The sequence below is a fragment of the Felis catus genome, chromosome B2 (genome assembly GCF_018350175.1).
Source record: "Felis catus isolate Fca126 chromosome B2, F.catus_Fca126_mat1.0, whole genome shotgun sequence".
NCBI lineage: Eukaryota > Metazoa > Chordata > Mammalia > Carnivora > Felidae > Felis > Felis catus.
The window spans coordinates 29,406,928-29,418,517 of NC_058372.1; the positions used below are offsets into that span (position 1 = coordinate 29,406,928).

Below are 11,590 nucleotides of genomic sequence, written 5' to 3' on the forward strand. Positions count from 1 at the left end.
CCTGAGACACAGACAGAGATGATTCTAAGAAAAACAACTGCTGAGGCAAATGGAAACTGTATCTGTTTGGGATGTTCACCCCAGCCCAGGCAAGTAATGTCAACTGTTATGGTAGCTGAACAATCTTGATTAGTTCTTGGTCTTCCATTCATCAGTCTTGGCACCTACTGTATGCCTGGCACTGTGCTTGTGCTGAGTTTAGGGAGGTAAGTATGACCCAGTGCTAACAGCTGCTTTCAAGAATCCCCTAATCTGTTGTGAAGCAGTCACATGAAGAGTTAGAATAAAATTTGGCCTGTGACATGATGGAAGTGCCTGCAAGGAGTTAAGGGAGGAGAAGGGGAACCAAGCCCTGTGCAGAAGAGTGAGGAAGGACTTTCTGGAAGACATGAGACTAAGAGTCTTGCAGGATAACTAGGAGTTAGTGAAGGCAGGGTGGCAGAGGGGTAACAGGAGCCAGGTGGTGGAGGTGAGAACCTGCAGGTAGTTTGGGGTTGCTGGAACCTTGACGAAAGGAATTGGGCATTAGGAGATGAGCCTGGAGAGGGACTAGGGCCTATCTCAGGGGCTTGATATCTTTCACTGGGTTGGTTAGGGAAGATTTGCGTGGCTAAGCAGAGAAGCTAAATTGCTTTGCCCGCTGTGTGGACAGTGGATTGGGGGCAGAATCTCTTTTTGTGAGATCTTTTGGGATTAGGCTGAATGCCCAGCCTATGGCCCAGAGGTGCACAAGATGGCCTCTGGAATAATCACCCCAGTCAAGGCTTAGTGAATGCTGCCACGAGCGGGGCAGTGTTCTATGTGTCTTATGGACCCTATGTGGAGTAACTACTTCACTCTCCTGACAACCCTCTGGTGAGGGTATAGTCTTATCATCCCCATTTTGACCACCAGTAAACTAGGCACAGAGAGGTTAAGTTGTGCATCCCTGCCCTAAAGCTAGTAAGCAGCACACCAGCATTCCAGGGCAGGCTGTCCAGCTCCGATCTGCCTCTAACCATTCTCCCTCGGGCCTCCTCAGGGTTGGCTGCTGTCAGGAAGGCCCTCACAGAGGCATAATTTGGCTTTGGCATCCTGCTTCAAGTTTATGAAATCTTCCACATAGATGACCTAACTCCAGCTTGCAACAATAACTTCTGTGAGGTAGGTAGTATTATTCATAGCTAAGAAAACTGACCAAGGAAATCGAATGATTTGTCAAAGGTCAAAGTTAGACTCAGACGTGCGTCTTCCAAGCTGGAGTCCAGTGTCAGGTCTCATGTTCATTTGTCAGTCAAGGCTGAGGCCAGCCTCATGCTCAGCACGTTGCATAGTTCACAGGTCAGAGCACTTTCCACTCCTATTGCCTTTTGTCCGGGAAAAATGCTTTTCTGAACTGAGGGAAGGAGTCACAGAGAAATGTGTTGTTGGCATCGATTTCCTGTGGTTGGGCAATAGCTTCCGCCATCCAGACCAGGTGACGTCAGCTGTCTGGATTCCTGCCAGTGTTCTCCTGCCCAGGAAACAGACTTCCGGCCAGGGCTAAGCTGTCTCTGGCTTCCTGGAAGCAGTAGACCTCTGAATTTGCAGTGAAAGACTGAACATCAGATCTCAGGGAAGGTTTCACTACAGGGGAGGAGGTAAAAATGGGGAAGAGGAGTTGAGAAGACACTGTTTAGGGATAAGCATGGAGCCCCTCTGCCTGGGGTCTGGGGTTTTCCTTCCAGCATGAGGGCAGGATTCAGTGATCAGAATGAGAGGGTTAACGGGGCGCCTGGGTGGCGCAGTCGGTTAAGCATCCGATTTCAGCCAGGTCACGATCTCGCGGTCCATGAGTTCGAGCCCCGCGTCGGGCTCTGGGCTGATGGCTCAGAGCCTGGAGCCTGTTTCCGATTCTGTGTCTCCCTCTCTCTCTGCCCCTCCCCCGTTCATGCTCTGTCTCTCTCTGTCCCAAAAATAAATAAACGTTGAAAAAAAAAATTAAAAAAAAAAAAAAGAATGAGAGGGTTAAGACTGTGACTAAGAGGGGTGCCTGGTTGGCTCAGTCAGTTAAGCGTCTGACTCTTGATTTTGCCTCAGATGATGATTTCACGGTTCTTGGGATCAAGCCCTGTACTGGGTTCAGTGCTAATAGCACAGAGCCTGCTTGGGATTCTCTCTCTTCTTTTCTCCCTGGTCCTCCTCTGCTTGCGTGCTCTCTCTTTCTCTCTCAAAAAATAAATAAACATTTAAAAAAAAAGAGAGAGACCGTGACTAAGAGACTTAAGTAAATTGAGGGTGGAGGGGAAGAAAGGCAAGCAAAGCTAAGGAAATCTGGAAAAAATTACACATAGAGATACAAACACAGAAGGTCAAACATAGGCCAAGAATAGAATGTTGATCCCAATCCTTATGCACTTTTCAGTGGATATGAGTCTTGAACAAATCAGTAATGCAGGAATATAAACAGCTCTCATTTCTTTTTCTTTTCTCTTTTTTTTTGTAATTATGAAAGCATAAAAGTTATTTAAAACATCTGAACAATAGATACATGAATTAGAGTAGAAAATGAAAGTGTGCCACTATCATCCTGAACCCTACTCTGCAAGCCTGGTTCATAAACGGTTTAGCCATTCCTTCAGCCAATGTTGATGTCAGTTAATCCTCACAAAAACCCTATGAGCTAAGAACTACTATTATGCCTTTATTATTATTATTGTTTTTAAATTGTACTAAAATATACATAACATAAAATCGACCACATTAGGGAGTCCTGGTGGCTGCTGGTGGTGAGTGGCCTTCATGGCCTTCAGGCCCACCCGACTCACTGGCAGACGGTGTTGCAGCCTTCTGAGCGGGTTCTGTGCCACTGCAAGTCACAGGGACAAATACCGGTTCTTTGCTTGTTTGAGGAGAACCCAGTTTGAAGAATATAAGAATGAAAAGGATTTGGGAAAGGCTGCCAGCTACCTAGGGAGGCGGAGGCAGAATCTGGCACAGTCAGCCTCCACCACCATGTGTCTCCCTCCCGGGAGACCCTCCCAGGGCATCTGCTCTGAGAGGTAGGAGTGTTACAAGGTTCCTCGTGGTGCAGAGATGACCTTGCATCCTTCTGAGAAAGCAGCGATGTATCGTGATTTCTTTGCCAAGAGAGGTCAGTGGAAGAAACTGGGGAGGGAAAGCTGGGAGCGAGAGGCTAAGCAGCTGCAGGAGGACACCTGCCCTGTGGTCCTAAGACAGAAGCTTTGCCCCTTGCCTGAAAAGCAGGTGAGTTGCTCCCATTGTGGCACATTGTGACCAGGCCCCAAGAAGAGTTGACGGAGAGAGAGACAAGGACACCTCACCATTCAGGCTTGCAAGGAAATAAGTTACAGAACATACACACACTTGCCCTCATAAAAATAATAGACATGGGAAAAAATTTACCATTTTAACCATTTTTAAGGATATAGCTCATAGCATTAAGTACATGCACAGTGTTGTGCAACCATCACCACCATCCATCTCCAGAGCTTTTTCATCTTCCGCATCTGAAACTCTGTGCTCATTACACAGAATCTTCCCATCCCTTCCCATAGCCCCTGACAACTACTATTCTACTTTTTAAAAAATACTTTTTATTATTAAAAAAGTTTTTTTTGAATGTTTACTTATTATTGAGACAAAGAGAGAGACAGAGCATGAGCATGGGAGGGACAGAGAGAGGGGGAGACACAGAATCCGAAACAGGGTCCAGGTTCTGAACTGTCAGCACAGAGCCTGATGTGGGGCTTGAACCCACAAACCATGAGATCATGACCTGAGCTGAAGTCGGAAGCTTAACCAACTGAGCCACCCAGGCGCCCCTAAAAATGCTTTCTTATTTATTTTATTTATTTTTATTTTCAACAGAGAGAGAGATAGAGCATGAGTGGGGGAGGGGTAGAGAGAGAGGGAGACACAGAATCTGAAGCAGGCTCCAGGCTCTGAGTTGTCAGCACAAAGCCCGACGCGGGGCTCGAACCCACAGACTGCGAGATCATGACCTGAGCTGTAGTTGGCTGCCCAACCGATTGAGCCACCCAGGCACCCCTAAAAATACTTTTTAAAGTTTATTTATTTATTTTGAGAGAGAGAGAGAGAGAGAGAGAGAGAGAGAGAGAGAGAGAGAGAACATAAGCAGGGGAGGGGCAGAGAGAGAGGGAGAGAATCCCAAGCAGGTTCTGCACTGTCAGCACTGAGCCCCATGCAGGGCTTGAACTCATGAACTGCAAGATCATGATCTGAGCTGAAATCAAGAGTCAGATGCTTAACCAACTAAGCCACCCAGGTGCCCCCACTATTCTACTTTCTGTCTCTATGAATTTAACTATAGTAGATCCCCCATATAGGTGGAGCCATGTATTTGTCCTTTTGTGACTGACTCATTTTACTTAGCATAATGTCTTTGTGGTTCATCCATGTTGTAATATGTGTCAGAATTTTCTTCCTTTTTAAGGCTGAATAGTATTCCATTGTATGTATATACCACATTTTGTTTATCCATTCATCCATCAATGGACACTTGGGTTATATCCACCTTTTGGCAATTGTGAATAATGCTGCTATGAATGTGGATATACACATATCTATTTGAGTTTTGCCTTTACTTTTAATAACAACTGTATTGAGATACAATTCATATACTACACACTTCACCCTTTTAAAGTGTGCACTGAATGGTTTTTAGTGTTCTCAGAGTTATGCAATCAGCACCACAGTGAATTTTAGAACATTTTCATCACTCCCAAAAGAAGCCCCATACCCATTAATTGTCCCGATTTCCCCTCAGATCTCCCCCGACTTCAGCCCTGGGCAACCACTAATCTACTTTTTATATCAATAGACTCGTTCATTCGGGACATTTCATGTAAATTAAATCATACAATATGTGGCCTTTGTGTCTGGCTTCTTTCATTTAGTGCAGCATTTTCAAGGTTCATTCACATTATAGCATGTATCAGTTCTTTTTCTCTTCTCTCTCTCTTTTCCTTCCTTCCTTCCTTCCTTCCTTCCTTCCTTCCTTCCTTCCTTCCCTCCTCCTCTCCTTCTGATATATTTTTTGTGGTTTGTTCTCCTTACAGTTTTGGTTTTATTTATTTATTTATTTATTTATTTATTATTGAAGTGTAGTTGACACACAATGTTACATTAGTTTCAGGTGTACAGCATAATGATTCAACAGGTCTACATGTTATGCTATGCTCACTACAAGTGTAGTTACCATTTGTCACCATGGAATGCTGTTATAATTTAACTGACAATATTCCCCATGCTGTACCTTTTATCCTTGTGACTTATTCATTCCTTACTGGAAATCTGTATCTCCCACCCTCCTTTATCCATTTTTCACATGCTCCCAACCTCCCTCCATTCTACCAACCATCAGTTTGTTCTCTGTATTTATGGGTCTGTTTTTGCTTTTTGTTTGTTTGTTTGTTTTGTTTATTCATCTGGTTTTTAGATTCTATATTAAGTGAAATTATATGGTATTTGTCTTGATCTGTCTGACTTATTTTACTTAGCATAATATATTTTCTCTCTATTTACATTGTTACAAATGGCAAGATCTCATCCTTTTTATGGTTAATATTCCACTGTGTACATATAGCACTTCTTCTTTACCCATTCACCTACCAATGGACACTTGGGTTACTTCCATATATTGGCTATTGTAAACAATGCTGCAATAAACACAGGTGTGCATGTATCTTTTTGAATTAGTGTTTTGTTTTCTTTGGGTAAATAGTAGTGGAATGACTGAATCATATAGGATTTTTATTTTTAATTTTTTGAGGAACCTCCATATTTTTTTCCACAGTGGCGGCACCAATTTATATTCCCACGAACAGTGCACAAGGGTTTCTTTTTCTCCACATCCTCACAAGCACTTATTTCTTGTCTTTTTGATTCTAGCCATTCTGACACATGTGAGGTGATACTTCATTGTGGTTTTGATTTGCATTTCCCTGATGATTAGTGATAGTGAGCATCATTTCATGTGTCTATTTGTCATCTGTATGTCTTGGGAAAGTGTCTATTCAATTCCTCTGCCTATTTTTACATTGAATTGTCTGTTTTTGGTATTGAGTTGTATAAGTTCTTTATGTATTATGAATATTAGCTCCTATTGGATATATCATTTGAAAATACCTTCTCCCATTTAGTAGGTTGCCTTTTAGTTTTGCTAATGGTTTCCTTTGCTGTACAAAAGCTTTGTTTTCTGGTGTAGTCTCAATAGTTTATTTTTGCTTTTGTTTCCCTTGCCTGAGGAGACATATCTAGAGAAAAGTTGCTAATGCTGATGTCAAAGAAATTACTGCCTATATTTTCTTTTAGGAGTTTTATGGTTTCATGTTTCACATTTAGGTCTTTAATCCATTTTGAATTTATTTTTGTGTATGGGGTAGGAAAGTGGTCCAGTTTCAGGGTTCCTGGATGGCTCAGTCAGTTGAGCGTCCAACTCTTGGTCTCAGCTCAGGTCATGATCTCATGGTTCATGAGTTCGAGCCTCGCATTGGGCTCTGTCCTCACAGTGCGGAGCCCGCTTGGGATTCTGTCTCCTCTCTCTGCACCGCCCCCCCCAACTTACTATCTGTATCTTTCTCAAAATAAATAAAACTAAACTTAAAAAAAAAGAAAGTGGTCCAGTTTCATTCTTCTGCATGCAGCTCTCCAGTTTTCCCGGCATTATCTATTGAAAAGACTGTCTTTTCCCCATTGTCTATTCTTGCCTCTTTTATTGTAGATTAATTGACCATACTTATTCATTTATGGTTTATTTCTGGGCTCTCTATTCTGTTCCATTGACCTGAGTCTATTTTTGTACCAGTACCATACTATTTGACTACTACAGCTTTATAGTCTATCTTGAAATATGGGATTGCATCACCTCTAGTTTTGTTCTCCTTTCTAATAATTGTTTTGGCTTGTGCTTTGTTTCTTTTTATTGCCAAATATTATTCCACAGTGGGGATATATACACACTTTATATAACCATTCATCTATTGATGAACGTTTGTGTGGTTTCTGTATTTTGGTTATCACGAAAAATGCTGGCATGAACATTCATGTACAAGAATATGTGTGGATAGGGGCCCTTGGATGGCTCAGTCGTTAAGCATCCGACCTTGGCTCATGGTTCGTGAGTTTGAGCCCTTGCATCAGGTTCTGCACTGGTGGTGCGGAGCATGCTTGGGATTCTCTCTCTCCCCCTCTCTCTGCCCCTTCCCCACTCTTTCTCTCTCTCAAAGTAAATAAAGAAATTTAAAAAACAGAGAATGTGTGTGGATATATATTTTTATTTCCCATTGATATATACCTACAAGTGGAATTTCTACGTCATATGGCACTTCTCTTTAGCCTTTTGAGGAACTGCCAGATTATTTTCTAAATTGACTGCACCATTTGACATTCTCACTAGCAGTGTTTGAGGGTTTCAGTTTTTCCAATCTGTCTTTTTGAGTCTAGCCATTTTAGTGGGTATGAAGTGGTATCTCATTGTAGTTTATATTTGCATTTACCTGATGGCTAATGATGCTGAGCATCTTTTTATGTGCTTATTGATCATTTGTATTTCTTTGGAGAAATGTTTATTCAGATCCTTTGCCCATTTAAAAAAATTTTTTTTAGCATTTATTTATTTTTGAAGGAAAGAGACACAGAGCGTGAGTGGGGGCGGGACAGAGAGCTAGGGAAACACAGAGTCCGAAGCAGGCTCCAGGCTCCAAGCTGTCGGCACAGAGCCCGACGCGGGGCTGAAACTCACAAACCACAAGATCATGACCTAAGCCCAAGTCAGTTGCTCAACCGACTGAACCACCCAGGCGTCCCTGTTTGCCCATTTTTAAATTTGGTTATTTTTCATTACTGAATTGTAAGAGTTCTTTATGTATTCTAAAATTTTTAAAAATGTTTTTATTTATTTTTGAGAGCAAGAGAGAGAGAGACAGAGTACAAGCAGGGGAGAGGCTGAGAAGAGGGAGACACAGAATCCGTAGCAGGCTCCAGACTCCAAGCTGCCAGCACAGAGCCTGAAGTGGGGCTTGAGCTTATGAATGGTGAGATTAGGACCTGAGCCAAAGTTGGATGCTCAACGGACTGAGTCACCCAGGTACCCCTCCCTTTTTTTTATAATAATTTTAAAAAATGTTTTTATTTATTTTTGAGAGAGAGAGAGGGAGAGACAGAGAGAGAGAAAACGAGTGGGGGAGGGACAGAGAAAGAGGGAGGAACAGAATCTGAAGCAGGCTCCAGACTCTGAGCTATCAGCAACAGAGCTCCACATGGAGTTCTTTATGTATTCTAAATACAAGCCCTTTGACAGATATATGATTTACAAGTATTTTATACCATTCTGTGTGTCATCTTTTCATTTTCTTGATGGTGTCCTTTGAAGCACACAAGTCTAAGTTTTTATAAAGTGTAATTTAGCTATTTTTTTCTTTTGTTACTTGTGTACTCGGTGTCATATCCAAAAAACTATTACCTAATTCATGGTCACAAAGATTTATGCCTATGTTTTCTTCTAAGAGTTTAATAATTTTGGCTCTTACATTTAGGTCTTTGATCCATTTTGAAGTAATTTTCCTATATGGCATGAGGGGGGGATCCGATTTTATTCTTTTGCATGTGGATATCCAGTTGTCGCAGCATCAGTATGCCTTTTTACAGATGAATACATTGTAGAGTCCCTGAAAAAAGGGACAGTGCCTGATTTTGCTCACCTTTGTCTCCTCAGGATTCATTTAGCCCCATGCCTGACATATACAAGATGCTCAATAAATACAGGCAGAGTGAATGAGTATATGAGTGACTGAGACTCAGAGAGGTTACATAACTTACATGGGTCAGTCAGCTGGAAAGTGGCCATATGTGGTTCAAACCCAAGGTTTTCCAGTAATTTCTAATTACGAGTTGTTGTGCCTCTAGGTTTCCAAAACTGTCTCAGGTTACCAAAAGCTCTTTATCACAAGAAACCAGATTTCCTCAAGGTTTCATTTGATGTCCCTCTCTGTACCTTTCCAATAATTCCATTGTTTATGAACAGGCAGCCACACTTCTCAAATCTAGTGAGCCTCATGTCCCTTCCACCTCTGACTCCCCTCCTCTTTCCACCCTCTCCAGCCACAGAGACAAAGACTCTACTTCTGTGGAGGTTTTGTAGTTGGAAAACTCTTCTAGATGTCTGACCACAGCCTTCTGCTGCAGAATTTTACCATAAATCCCCATGAGTGTTAGGTATAATAGTTTATTATGGGACCTGGTTTGGTGTGGGAGACATTTTGACTGTGCAGGAAGCTTTATGTACTCTGCACTGAGTGAAGTACAGTTTGGGTGAAGCCCCCTGCCCTTGCTCTAGTCCCAACTTGGTGCTCCCTTCATAGACCATGGTTTCTGATTCAGGGTATAGCATGCCATCTCAGAGAAAGAAGCCAGATGGCATAAACCTCAGTTCTAAAACATTCTGATGGACTCACCTCTTTAGGGATGAGGACAAGGGAGAGCCTGGAAGAGAGAAACCTTTGCTCCTTAAAGCTTCCCCAGTTAAAGCCAAGACTGGTGAGAGAGTTGGGCTGAATTACCAGCCCCCACCCTGACAATGTTGAGTTTGGGCTCCCCCTGTTGGGCCCTTTGGAAAATAATTATGTGAACTACAAAAAAATTAACATAAGGCTGGGGGCAAAAGAAATAATGTTTATGGAGAGCTTGCTATATACTAGGCATTTTGTTTAGGCATTTCATTTCATTCTTTTTTAAAACTATTATTATTATTATTTTATTTTGGAGAAAGACAAAGAGAAAGAACAAGAGTGTGCGAGTGGGGGGAGGGGCGGAGGAAGAGAGAAAGAATCTCAGGCAGGCTCCACGCTGAGTGTGGGCTCCATTCCAGACTCAATCTCATGACCCTGGGATCATGATCTGAGCCAAAATCAAGAGCTGGACTCTTAACTCACTGAACCACCCAGGTACCCCTCATTTCATTCTTAAGTAATCCCATAGGTAGGTTTTTATCAATCGTCTTTTGTAGAGTTGGAAACCGAAACTTGCCCAAAGTCATACAAGGATTTGAACCCAGAGCTTTGACTCCCTAAAGTCCATACATTTTCTGGTACTCTGAGCCAAGAAAGCCAGAAGGTAAAAATGGCACATAAGGGCCCCTCCCTCCCTTCACTTCCACTGAATCTATTGCTTATTTTGTTGAGACAGTTCGGGGACCTAAGAATGCTCTGGGGAATCCCCTTGAACCATTGGTGTGCTTCAGCCAGCTCAGTCCAAATGGTGAGAACAATCTGTTAACAAGCTGGTTGTTAAATGGGTTTTTAGTTGGAAAGAGGTCATGATGAGAGAGAGCTTTTACATCATGGAAATTGGTAATCAGGGTCCTACTCCTCTAACCCCACATGCTGGTTTATCAGCACACCACTGTAACTGAACTCTCCTCTGAGGTCACAGATGCCCTAACAGAGCCTTAACTTTGAGGCCTTGAGTGAGAGCTGAGAATGCCCCCAGTGGTCACAAACCTTCAGGTGCAGGCTGAGGAAGGATAGACATAACCGTTGGAAAATGAGGAAGTGTGTGCACATGGGAGAGAGAAAAGAGACTGTAAAATATTGGTTATTCACACGTAAATAAAATGCCAGCGTTTTTAATCTTGGGGATTTTGGGGGGAGGGGTTGTTATCTGTCATTAAGTTCTTTTTTTTCAGAGCAATGAAAGAGATCCGATTCTTGTGGGAACTAGAAAAGTGCCCTGGGTCGACGGGGGTGGGGGGGGGGGTGGGGGCTCTGCACAGCACAGAAGAGGGGAAATCTCATTTGTGGAAGGAAAGATGACTCTGAGCCTTGAGGTCTTGGGGTGGGAGGCAGTTTGCTTTTTGTTATTTTGCTTTATTTTTTAAGTTTATTTATTTATTTTGAGAGAGAAAGACACACAAGCGTGAGTGGGGGAGGGGCAGAGAGTGAGGGAGACAGAATCCTAAGCAGGCCCCGCACTCCCAGCGTGGAACTCAAACTTAGGAAACCAAGAATCAGATGCTTAACTAACTGAGCCACCCAGTCTCCCTTATTTTATTTTATTTTATTTTATTTTATTTTATTTTATTTTAAAGTTTACTATTTTGAGAGAGAGTGTGTGTGTGCACAAGCAGGAGAGGGGCAGAGAGAGAGGGAGAGAGAGAGAATTCCAAGCAGGCTCTATAGTCTCAGCGTGGAGTCCTATGTGGGGCTTGAGCTCATGAACTGTGAGGTCATGACCTGAGCCAAAATCAAAATCAAGAATGGACACTTAATCGACCCAGACATCCAGGTGCCCCTGAGAGCAGTTTATAGACCACATTCCTGAGACTGCAGCTGGGATCCTTTTACCTGCCAGGTGGTGACAAGCCTCCCAGATTACCCAGGGCTACAGGAGTCTGTGAAGAGCAAAATAACTCTAAGCATCAGGAGAACAATCTCCAGAGCCAACTCTGGGTGCTTTGGAGTCACCTCCATTTGAGGACTGGAGTCAGGGACTTTCCTCAACTGGTCTACGTGCTGCAAAGAAACAGCCGCCTTTTGTAATAAAAGAGGAACATCTGGGGGATGCAGTTGGAGGGAGCATCTCCTTGGGGAGG

The 11,590-nt window shown here is 42.9% G+C and overlaps 1 long non-coding RNA gene across 1 annotated transcript in view; it reads right to left on the reverse strand.

The window, feature by feature from the left end:
* Positions 1-11,590, reverse strand: part of LOC109499533 — a 33,473-nt gene that overhangs the window by 20,864 nt on the left and 1,019 nt on the right. The gene's annotated exons all lie outside the window — the stretch shown is intronic.